Source organism: Felis catus, chromosome A3, assembly GCF_018350175.1.
Source record: "Felis catus isolate Fca126 chromosome A3, F.catus_Fca126_mat1.0, whole genome shotgun sequence".
In the NCBI taxonomy this organism is placed as follows: domain Eukaryota; kingdom Metazoa; phylum Chordata; class Mammalia; order Carnivora; family Felidae; genus Felis; species Felis catus.
The window spans coordinates 77,302,395-77,314,887 of NC_058370.1; positions in this window are offsets into that span (position 1 = coordinate 77,302,395).

Sequence of the window (12,493 nt, forward strand, 5' to 3'; positions counted from 1 at the left end):
ATACAGCCATTTAACTATACTAATCTCTTATCACGTAAGCTGTATCTCCTTACACAGCTAGTCATATTTTTCAGCCTATCATGGTGGCTTCCACAGATTAGTGTCCCAGAAACACCAGTTAGTGACAATGGAGGTGGTGCTCCCCACAAACCTGGGCAAGACAAGGCCTTGAATATCAGGCTTTAGAATGCTTCTCTCTGATCCTCCCTGGCTGTACTCCTCCCCACAAGGTAACAAGTTTGCAGGATTATGGGGATGAGCCCAAGCAGAGACTTTGCCTTCACTTCCAGACAATGTTCCACATATCCTGAGCCTGCTTCCAGGACCAGTGCAGGCTTCCCTAAGTGCCAGCTCTGTATGGACAGACTACACCACTGGTAAGTGCACATCTGGGCCTCAGGAGTGGTCAAGGTAAGCCAAGGGGTGGCTGTTTGAGGGGATAAGAGGTGGAAAAGTCCAGATGTGCAGATGGGGGTGTCCACATAGATGTAGTGTGGATTACAGCCTGTGTGGGACGTCAGGTGCTGTGTCGTGAGGCAGGATTTGGGAACTAAAGACTAGCCTTCTCCATACTTTCAAGTTCCTGTAGAGGATTCCAAGGACTCCAAAAATTTTAATTTGGAGCCTAAATGTCTAGGTTATTATAAATGTATATTCATCACAGCAGAAGGATAGAACATATTTTTTTAGAATGCATTGTCAGCTTAGTATAATTTAATATTTAGATCTGTGATACATTTACTCTTGATCTCAATCCTGATATGTCAGAGTGTATCTGACAGGGGGGCACCAAGAAGCACCTTATAGTCAGGTTCCTCTAATCACACCTTGTAGAATGTGACCATCACAGGTCCCACGTGGAGCTCTGTCGCTGACAAAATTGGTGTTTTAGTAGGTCTAAGACATGGAAAGTGAAATGTCATGGGTTCAGGAAAGTTGGGCAGCAGGATGGACTTGGTTATTTTCTCCTAAATTATTTTGATCTCTCAGTATTTCAGACTCAGCCCCACTGTCTTCAAGCTTAATCTGTTCTTTTGGATCATATCATGCTAATTTTTCATCTTTCCTTTGAAATAATAACATTACAGTTTTGATTTTGTTTGTCTCTCCCCACCCTACCTCCTGGGTGTTGTACTAAATTTCTTTGTGTTTTCATAAACTGCACTACTCCTCCACGTTCTGTCCATCATTTTGAGGGTTAGGATACTTTCTTTTCCTACTGTTTTTAGTAATATCTGTATTACTCAAATCTGAAGTATTGCTTTGACTGTTTTCTGATTCTCTCACCTTCTCTTCCTACCACTCTTTTTCATTTGTTTTTAAATTTTATTTTTTATTTTTTAAAATTTACATCCAAATTAGTTAGCATATAGCGCAACAGTGATTTCAGGAGTAGATTCTTTAATGCCCCTTACCCATTTAGCTCATCTCCCCTCCCACAACCCCTCCAGTAACCCTTAGTTTGTTCTCCATATTTTTGAGTCTCTTCTGTTTTGTCCCCCTTCCTGTTTTTGTATTATTTTTGCTTCCCTTCCCTTATGTTCATCTGTTTTGTCTCTTACAGTCCTCATGAGTGAAGTCATATGATTTTTGTCTCTCTCTGACGTTTCACTTAGCATAATACCCTCCAGTTCCATCCACGTAGTTGCAAATGGCAAGATTTCATTCTTTTTGATTGCCCAGTAATACTCCATTGTGTGTGTGTGTGTGTGTATATATATATATATATATATATATAGATAGATAGATAGATATCATATCTTCTTTATCCATTCATCCATCAGTGGACATTTAGGCTCTTTCTATACTCTGGTATTGTTGATAGTGCTGCTATAAACATGGGGGTGCATGTGCCCCTTCGAAACAGCACACCTGTATCCCTTGGATAAATATTTAGTAGTGCAATGGCTGGGTCATAGTGTAGTTCTATTTTTAACCGTTTGAGGAATGTCCATACTGTTTTCCCCTTAACGACCTTGTTCCAGCACCAGCAAATGTGGTTGTTCTCCAGGGTCCACTGGGACCTTGCCTGTGGGGAGGCTGCACAGCCTCTACCAAATGTCCTCCCACCTCTCCCCGTGTGGCCCGAGGACCCCCCCGGACTTCACCCTGCTCCTGGGGATTCACCCTTCCCACCAGAGCAACACCAGTTATTGAGCTGCGGAGTTTCAGACTCTGTGCTACCCCCCTGTTTATAGAGTATTCATGGAATTCAAACCCTCTCCTTTCTCCTTTCTCCCTTTTTAGTCAGTCCTGCGGCTGTTTCCACTTTTCCACTTTCTCTCCAGCTACTTTTGGGGGGGTGCTTTTCCTGTGCTCTCCCCCCCATCTCCATCCTCTCTCCGCAAGCAAAAACAGCTCTCTGCCCTCCATGGCTTCTCTCTCCCCAGTTCACCTCTCTGCGCCACGTACCTGCTGAGTTCTGTGGTTCAGGTTGTGCATTTTTGTGTTGATCCTCAAATCAGTTTTCTAGGTGTGCAGGATGGTTTAGTGTCGATCTAGCTGTATTTCATGGACGCGACACCCCCCCCCCCCAAAAACAAAAACCTTCCATGCTGTTCTGCCATCTTGGCTCCACCATCCCGTGTCTTTTTTAGAAGGAATTTAGAGGGCTGTTGAGTTGTGGTCAAGTAGGATTGTGAGAGCACATTCTATGCCAACAGACAAAGTAGCCTTCAGCCCAGGTTGCGGATAGGACATCAGGCAGGGGTGGATAGAAGGTGTGGCATGTCTGGGGTAAGGTAAGTTTCTGGGGAAAGCTACAATGTCTTGATACAGCAAAGAGAGGAAAGAAAGGGCAGATGTTGCATCAGACACAGATGTCATCCATGACCACCAAGGGGAACAGGTGTTTCTGAAAACCCCTACCACCTACACCCAGGTGATGTTAATTTGCAGCAAAGTTAGGTGACAGGGTTAGTCTACATTCAGAGTGGGTTGGGGCCTACAGTTAGCACTGTAACTGTTTTCTTACTGAAGATGAAAAGGTACGGGATATCAGCTCCATCATCCAATTTATGGTGGCCACAACCACCCCACTTTGGGCTAGACTTTGGGAATTTGAGCAAGCTGCTCACCAGTGGGAAGAGCTGGCCAGAAGAGGGGATGGACAGGCCAGAGATCAAGCCATAGCTGGGATTGGCACACAGCCAGTAGCAAAGCAGGCAGGGCCAAACTGACCAGGTGACAGGAGCGCAACAGCTTTATCTGATTTTAACAAAAGTAGGGGTTGGTTTTATTTCCTTAAAAAATAACAGAAACAGAAAAGAGAGGGCCATTGCAAATAACCCCCCTTGTACCAATTCGTGCCTGGTGGCTAAATTTTAGCTCCGTGCTGAGATGGGCATTCTCAGTTTCTCTTCAGTTGTGCTTACAAAAAACATTTGCCTATTGCAAAATACTCCATAGGCATAAACTTAAATTCTGGTCCTCATACATAACATGTCCACAATTAACTATGTCCAGAAAATGAAACTGAAGAATATTTACAGTTAGTTAGGCACCATAAGAAATAGAAGTAAAAGGGTAAGGCATGAGGCTGGCAATCGAGTTACAGTGACAGACATCAAGGTGTGAGAAGCTGGTGACTGCCCACAGCAAGAAGAGATAGACTCTCAGTACAGCCAATGACCAAGACACCAAAAAGGAACAGATCACTTCAGCTTGCGTGGTTGGTGGGGTTTACCCTGGAGAAAGAACCAGATGAAGGGTAGAAGCAGGTAGTCATGGGGCAGGAAGATCAGCGTAGCAAGGATGTACAAAGATGCTGTAAATAAGAAATATGGTGCCGATTGCCCCGGCATGAAGCTCCTTACGTAGGCTTCACACTGTAAACCGGCCCAGCTACCAATAAAGCAGGCAACGCCATGGTGTGAGAAAAGGAGAAGCCCCTTACAGGCCGTACTAGCTTAGAAGAGGATATTTGCAAGTTGAGAGACACAACCCAGGTTTGCCTCCAATAGCAAGAGCAGCTTGCCAATACCACCTGATATTATAGCTCCTGGAAGCTGAAATTCTGTAATAAAACAATGGGTGTTTTAGTGCCATTCCCCTGCATTGTATCAAGACTTTACCAGGTACAAGTAACTAGCGCTATCCAATCACAAATAATAAAGGTGGGAGTGAGGTGGGGAGGAAACTGTGAAATGAAAAGCAATTCCAATGAAATTGAAATATTATGTCCCATTCAATTCATGTTATGAATGTGTGGCCAAAGGTGTAAACATGTTATTATTTGAAATTTGGCTTTTGAAAGAACACCAAATTGTCAGCTGTCCACGGTGACCACTTGTCTCAGTCCAGCCCTGAATAGAAGCAACGTTTGAGCTGGATGTTAAACAGAGGGCATGGTTTCAAAGGGCAGAGAGTCAAGATAAGTATAAGGCAAGAGAAATGCATTTCTGACAGGGAGGACTCATCATGTCTGGACTTTTACTACCTAGTACATGAAATTTGGGGAGTTCACATGGCAGTGCTTGCGGAGGCTTATTTGCAAAACAGAAACGTTCTAACTAATGCCCTGTCTTCTTCAGCAAGTATGTATTCTTCTCCTCCCCACCCCCAACCCCAGATCTGAAAGCTTAGCTTTCCTGTGCCTCTTGGCCAGACCCTGAGATGGCAGTGTGGAGATAAAGAATAGGAACTGTGAAGTCAGGCAGGCTTGGGCTTGAATTCTGGCTCCATCTCTTACTGGTTGTGGACGTCAGCCAAATTTACTCACCCTTTGTAGAAAGTCTTCCGTCTTCTCGTTTTAAAAATGAGAATAATATCAAATGACCACATAGAGCTATTGTATTACTTGAGATTAAAGTATCTATCACCTGGGAAGAACTCAGCGAATGGCAGCTTTGTCTTTCTCATTGGAAAACTGGCAAAGAATAGCAATGGTTATTCTTTCTGCTGTATCCAGGCTTTCCCTGCCTATAGCTTTGGAACGCAGGTATGCAAGTATCCGATACGTGTTTAAATAACCATTTTCTTGGCGCATCTTGACATTGTCTCACCTGATAATTTACTGACCTTTTTGCTCCAGAAAACAATTCACCAAAACACGACTGAACATGGGTTTTCATGACCCATGAATCAGTTGCCATAGTAGTAGATCTACTTGCACATTTTTTTTATATTCCAAAGTAGGCTATGGTGGCTATTGATTTTGCCTGCCCATTATGCTTTTCCATCTCCCTGTTTTGAATAAAGCCTCTTCCCTTTAGTTACAGGGTTAGAGTTCGACCCAAGCCTGGCCATTCACAGTACTCCATCCTCTTGGCCGCTGTGCTTGGCCCGAGATATACCCATGTGACCCAAGCTGGTCCAGTTGATACACTGGGAGAAAAAAGCTATTGATTCCTCTGAAGTTATTAAGCTGGATGTGTTTAATCTGGTGCTGGAAGATGCCATTTCCTTATCATACGAAGGGAACCTTGCTGCTAGCTCTAATGCTGACTATGTGCAAGTACTGTTCTAAGAATTTTATTTGTATTATCTTACTTAATCCTCACAAGATGCTTATCTTGCAGATAATTCCATAGTCATTATTGGAGAGATAAGGAAATTCAAGCACAGAGAGGTAAAGCAACTTGCTCAATGTCACATAGCTAGAAAGTGATGGAGATAGAATTTGAATCTATGTGATTTGTTATTAATCTCCTGGCCAGTGGTTCTCAATCGGTGACAGCTTTTTCCTCTGGGGGACTTTAAGCAACGTCTGGAGACATTTATGGTTCTTGAAACTTGAGCAAGAAGCATTGCTGGTCTGGCACCCATGGGGCAGAGGCTAAGGAGGCTGCTAAACATCCTACAACACACAGAACATCCCCCCAAAATGTGAATAGTACTGAGTCTGACCATTCAAGTTCCCAAGTCTTGATGGACAGAAGTGACAGAAACACCCAATGCATGCTAGTGCTAGTCCCTGGGGCTCACGGTATCATGAGCTAAAATCAGAACCTTCTCAGTGATTTAAACCAGAGATGCCCTTTATGTCCAGTACAGTTTTGAATGAAGTGTTGTTTTGGGGCTGCGATCCGGAGAACCCTAACACATATACAGGGCCCCTTCTTACTCTACTCCAGGCACAGACATCTGGAAAGATGTGTATGATTCCGTGTGTGCTGCTGATTTTCCACCTCCGACCATCAGGATTATAGGGATTGTTTTTCTCTCTACATATCAAGAAGCTTAATTAGCACTTTTGGGGAAATGTGATAGTGATGAGCTATAAGCCATCACACTTATCACATGGGTCAGGGTGGAAATGATCCTCAACAGTGTTTTTCTCTATCTTTAATTTAGAAATTATGATTCAGTGAGAGATACTTTCTCAAACATTTAGACTTAGAGGCAAATGCATGCTCAACACATCTGCTCAAGGAAGCATGTTTATGTACATTTTACTTTCCTCTCTTCGCATCCACTTCGGAATTCTTTCTCATCCTATGTGCATAATAATAGACTCATGTGTTGTATAAACCCATCAATAAGTCCACATGTCTCTGTGCCTGAAGGTCAACAGACTACTTTCTTTTTTTTTTTTTTTTTTTTTGTTATGATCAAATGACTACCAACACCTAGAAACAACTAGAGAGAGCTGGAAAAAAAGTCTACATGTAACATCTAGTGCAGCTGTAAATTTAAGAAATGTATAACAGATCTGGGAAGTAGCCTGGAAGCTCCCATTTCTGTGTAAACCACCAATATGTGGGATGCTACTATTTATTTAGGAGCCTCACACTTAGAAATTCTGCTATGTATTGGCCGTGTCACTTGCTTGTAGCAATGAGGTGAATGTTTTGATACTTAATAATAATAAATCTTATAGGCAAACTCTTGTGGGGTGTGTGTGTGTGTGTGTGTATGTGTGTGTGGTTGTTTTAACATGTCTGGGTCCTTCATATATAGATAAATTATGAAATAAATCCTTAAGTAAACCAAATCTTAAATAACTAATTGAATTACACTGAACTTTTTAGATGGTCCTAAATGTTTTCTGTGGGACATGTTGCTTTAAAACATTTCAAGTTGTCCACTGAAGCTAAAATGTGTTTGGATTCTTCTATTAAGGCCTTTAATCTGATTGAAATAAATGCTCTAAGATCTCTGTCCTATAATGGGGACACTAAATAATTCTCAGATAGACTTCTTCAGGGGGTTACAGAGATAATAAAAAGATAAAAATGACTTTGCTCAGCCCCACTGAGACCACTGTGAATGACATCAAGATGTATTAAAATCAGACACTTCTCACCAATGTCAACCATTTCATTGGATATTTTCTAGGTATTATATTTTTCTCTCTTTGTTTTAATTGTACTTCTTTCACATGTAAACATTTTTCTCTGTTAAAATAACTTTGCAAAACATTGTCTTCCATCATCTTTTAACTTTGCTAGCACAGATGGTAAAATTCACTATCTTATATGGTTTTGTGTGGATGTATCGTTTTATTCCAATTAGATAAATTTGAGGGATTCTTTTTAATCTAGCAATCTTCTCTATGTTCCATTAATATCTTCTCAGTAGTTAAGAGGCGGCATGATAGAGTGGAAAAAGTATTGTTGGAGTTTAATCATATTTATTATCTGTATACACTGGAAAAGTTACCCCGAGTCTCCGTGGCCCTCATTGGTAATAGCACACTAATGTTTCTGAGTGTGAATTAACTGGTACCAGACTTACTGAGTGCAAACAACCGGTAAACTGAACAAAATATATGAAACAACCGTTTGCAGATGTTGGGCAACAGGCAATCCAGAACTGTGATCCCTCAGAAAAGCAAACCAGCGACGTAAGCCCTACAATCGCCCTGGCTTTCAGCCCGGAGGCATGTAATGGACCACAAGAAAAGGAGAGAAATCCAGTATAGAAACAGTCATATCACTGATACGAAGAGGCAGATGTTGGACTTTGTGATGCACAGCAGTGGAGAGGAACAACACAGAGAACAGTTTTAGGAATCTGTTAGGGGTGCTTTGGGCATCTGGAGCTCGAAATTGCACAGGGGAACACGACAGCGCTCGGCAAAGAAGCAACGGAAGCCTCAAGCTGAACAACCCCCAGGGCTTACACGGACTGGAGAGAAAAAAAAAAGCCAACATCAGAAAAGGAAGAGGTGATAGAGAACGATTGCACATCCGAAATTCATTAAGTGCATATTAAGACAATATAAAAAACATTAAGCCAATGAAGTTGACAACTTAGATGAAATAGAGAAGTTGTTTAAAAGACAGAAATTACCAAAACTGACACTAGAATAAATAGAAAATATAAATAGCAATATATGTGTTAAAACAAATTGAATTGGTAATTTAAAAATGTTCCCAAAATAAAAATTCCGGGCCCGGATAGCTTCACTAGGGAGTTCTGTCAATCATTAAAGGAAGCGATGATACCAATTCTATGCAAATTCTGTCAAATACTAGAAGAGGATAGAACCTTTTGAACACAACTTATGAAGCCATTATAACCATGACACCAAATCAAGACAAACATAGGAAAAAATTAGAAATCAATATCCCTCAAGAGCACAGATGCAAAATGGAACAAAATGTTTGCAAATCAAATTCAGAAATTATATGAAATGAATATAATATACATGATGACCAGGTGGTCTTTATTTCCAACATGTGAGATTAGTTGGACATCCACTAATCAACACAAAATCACCATACTACCAGAATAAAAGAGGTAAGATGTGGTGTGTGCGTATACATGTTTGTGTGTGTGTGTGTGTGTGTGTGAGAGAGAGCGAGCAATAATCAAAATAGATGCAGAAAAAGTGTCATCAAAATTCAATATCCATTTATGATATACTCAGCAAATTAGGAATAGAAGGGAATTCCCTCAAACTAAGAAAAATAAGTATCAGAAAACCCACATGGCTAGGTCTCACTTTCAAGCACTCAGACTTCCCTGGAACCAATGGCTTACCTTCCCTGATCACCTCCTATTGCTTGATATGTGGACTTGCCCCAGTGTGGGCCCCATCTTTGTGTGAGTAATGACTTTTTCTGGTCTGCTCAGACTTTCTGTCAATACACCTAGAGTCACAAATCTATGGCACTGATTATTGCAAAGATTGTCCACATTAGCAGTTATTATTCTCATGTTCATTTGTAATATTTTCAAATAATCTGTCATTTCTCTGAGTGCATGGGCGAATTACACAACTCCTCTACCGCTACTCCCAAACTTATTGTGGCTACATACTTAATAGGTGCTTTGTCGTTGGTGATGGTGTTGATTTAATTTGTTGTAGCCAATACCGTGGTATAAGTTAGAATTTTGGATACTTGTGAGCAAAGATAACAACCTTATTGTTATATCAACCCTTCCATGGCTTAAAAGTGCATGTTCTGATTATAGACATTTTGATAAGAACAGGTGTTGAGGCACCTTGGATGAAGACCTATCACTTTCATAAGCATGGACTTTGGTAACAGAAATGACAACTAGTCAGTCGTGCATTATCAGGGAATAAATATTTCATACCCATAGATGCTTTCAAGATGAAAGCATGGGTTATTAAGTAATGTGCAAATTATTAATAATGGGAGCCTGATTCACATTAGTGTTTTCTCAGTAATCTCTAAATGTTGCTAATTTTCAGCAGTCTCCCAAAATATATGAAAGCTACTGCTTAGATGTGTCCTCTACAGATGCCAAATACAGTGATAGGTTTATCTTCTATTTTTCATTTTCCTTGGTGTATTGTTGAAAAGTGATATTCATACCCATTAGACAAATGTAGTTGGAATTGTTGCAGTTATATATAACACATCAACACCTGCTTGTTTCTTCTCATTAAAAATGTGATATGTCCTGAAATCTGGTTGCATTTGAAAGGGTGAAAATGCATATCAAAAGCAAATCAAAGATTTTGTAAAAGAGCAGTGGTGCAAACCTCTGAGAGTATCACTTCTTGAAGATGATGTATTGAAATCTATCCTTTCTATGAATTTCCATGTGCAGCCTCTTTAACTGGTGAAGGCTCCCTCTCCTAACCTGATGGGTTTTTAATGGATGTGTTGGGGGATAAGGTGCAGGGTTTTCATTTGTGTGACCTTTCCAGTAGTAGGTGAATAATGAGAGTATTCAACAAACATCTTTTTGACTGCCACATCTTATCCTGCATCACTGTGGAATTCACTCAAAGGACACCTGGACTGTGTTGGCGTCTCAAATTTGTGAAAGACTCAGTTTCCAAGTATCCAGAACCTACCTGTGTTTTTCAGGCTGGTGCAGCTAGAGTAACTGAGGCTGCTCCAAGAACCATTCTTTCCATGATGACAAGGGTTTTCAAAGGGGGGATTAAACAAGTCTTGGTTATTTCTTGCTTGACACAAGAAGACATGGGCTCATGATTACTGACAGAGGCCATTTAGGGTGCATTTTCATGCCTGAACTGTGTTTGATCAAGTCAGAAGGTCTTTTATTTTCATCAGTGTGAATTGGCTATATGTTGTTGTCTTTTATTGCATTGTTGCACAATGCAGGATCTACAATTTGGTTATATTTAATATTGTCCTTAGAAGGGTGTTCATATGATTTAGCTATTCATCCTTTCTTACATTTCTCAATAATAAAAAAAATTTTCTTATTTAGCTTATTTCCTTTTTTTAATTAGATGCGAGAAGATGCTAGCAATTAGGCCAGCTAAAATTTGGTTAAAAAATAGAAACATGTGAAAAAGACACAGGAAAGATTTTGTATTTGAACAAATCAGAGAGTAGGCTACCCACTGTAACAACCTCCAACTGGAGTGACCTTATACAACTGGAGGCTTCTTGCTCATTTTAAAGGGAAAGAAGTTCTTTAGAGTCATTCAGGAACCAAATTTCTTCCACATTCCACATTTCTCCACCACCCTCTAGGTCTTTGGAGACACCTCCATTCAACTGACACAAAGGGAAAGAGGCAGAGTAAGGCTCACTTGGGGGGGGCGGTTTGTGGACTAGGAGATTTGCCAGAAACTTTTGAGGCTGGCCACAGTGTGACTGCAAGGGAGGCTGAGAAGTACAGTCTAAATGTGTGACCCAAAGGAGAGGGAAAACTATTTGTTGGGTAACTAGCAATCGGTGCTACATAAGTCGATAGGCCAATTTCAGAACTACAGTGTGAAACTCAAAGACTCAGATACAAATCCAAACCTATCATTAGAGACTTCTGTGAAAAATTGTGTGGGATGTTTACTCATTGAACCACTTGGTCAGAGACATACAACGAAGTGTTCTTCCACAATATGCTGGATGCTAGTAATGAAGGAATGGCGTGTCTTCACTCCCATCATCCATTTTCTCTTTGGTTGGCAATGGATTGGCAACCACATTTGCTGAGTTCTTGAGCTCCCAGGCTTAAGGCAATATCAGTCTTGAGTGTGAAGCTATATATCCTTCAGGTCAAGATTCCCAGAGGCTCATCATATAATTAAAACGTTTCTGAAATAGTCATCATGTTATATTCATAGTAATAAGTAAGGCTGTACCAGAGGCTATAGAGCTGTGGGGAAAAAAAATAGGGGTCATTCTCCTTTAAATAAAATGTGGCATATTTTCTACTAAAAATGAAATTTTTTGAAATAATAGGTAAGCTGTCCTTGTTATTCATAAACATCTTATTTATGCATCTTCACTGTTGTGATAAATTAGCTGGGTTTGTTTTATATTTCCCTACAGTTTACTTTAAATAATCCTTCACAGTCGTTCACCACAAGACCACATAAGGTTCTTTTTTTAATACCCAGAATGCTGAAATAGCATTTTGAGCACAGACTGTAATGCATAACAAGTGTATTATTTCTTCTTGGGAATGCCATGCAAAAACTTGTTCCTCTCATATTGTCTGTTTTTAGTTTAATTCCTTAAGGCTGCTCTGTATTTTAAAGGGTGATATTCTTTGACCTTACAACCACAAATCACCCCCAACTTTCCTTCTCCTACACTCCCCATCAGCCATATTCTAGCATAACCATATCCTGAATTTCATTGCCACAAAACACTAACCACTTAAATGAGGTTATTAACATAAGACACTGCTCACCCTTTTTCCCTCTAAAACCATTTCTTTACTTTTTCCACCACACCCACCTTGCCTGTTGTACCTTCTCAAGAGGCATTTGTGTATTCCACCCACGCTCCTCACCCAGTCCATGAGTGCTGATGTCAGTGACAAAGGTGGCTTTTAAATTAAAAAAAAAAAAAAAAGACTGGGGGCACCTGGGTGGCTCAATCAGTTAAGCCCCAGACTCTCTCTCTCTCTCTCTCTTTTTTTTTTTTTGGAAAAATATAACTTTATTGAAAACAGTAAACAAAAATATACACCTTTATTTTATTTTTTTATTTTTATTCTCAAATTAGTTAACATACAGTGTAGTCTTGGCTTCAGGAGTAAAACCCAGTGATTCGTCTCTTACATATGACACCCAGTGCTCATCCCAACAAGTGCGCTCCTCGATGCCCATCACCCACTTTCCCCTCTCCCCCACCTCCCCATCAAC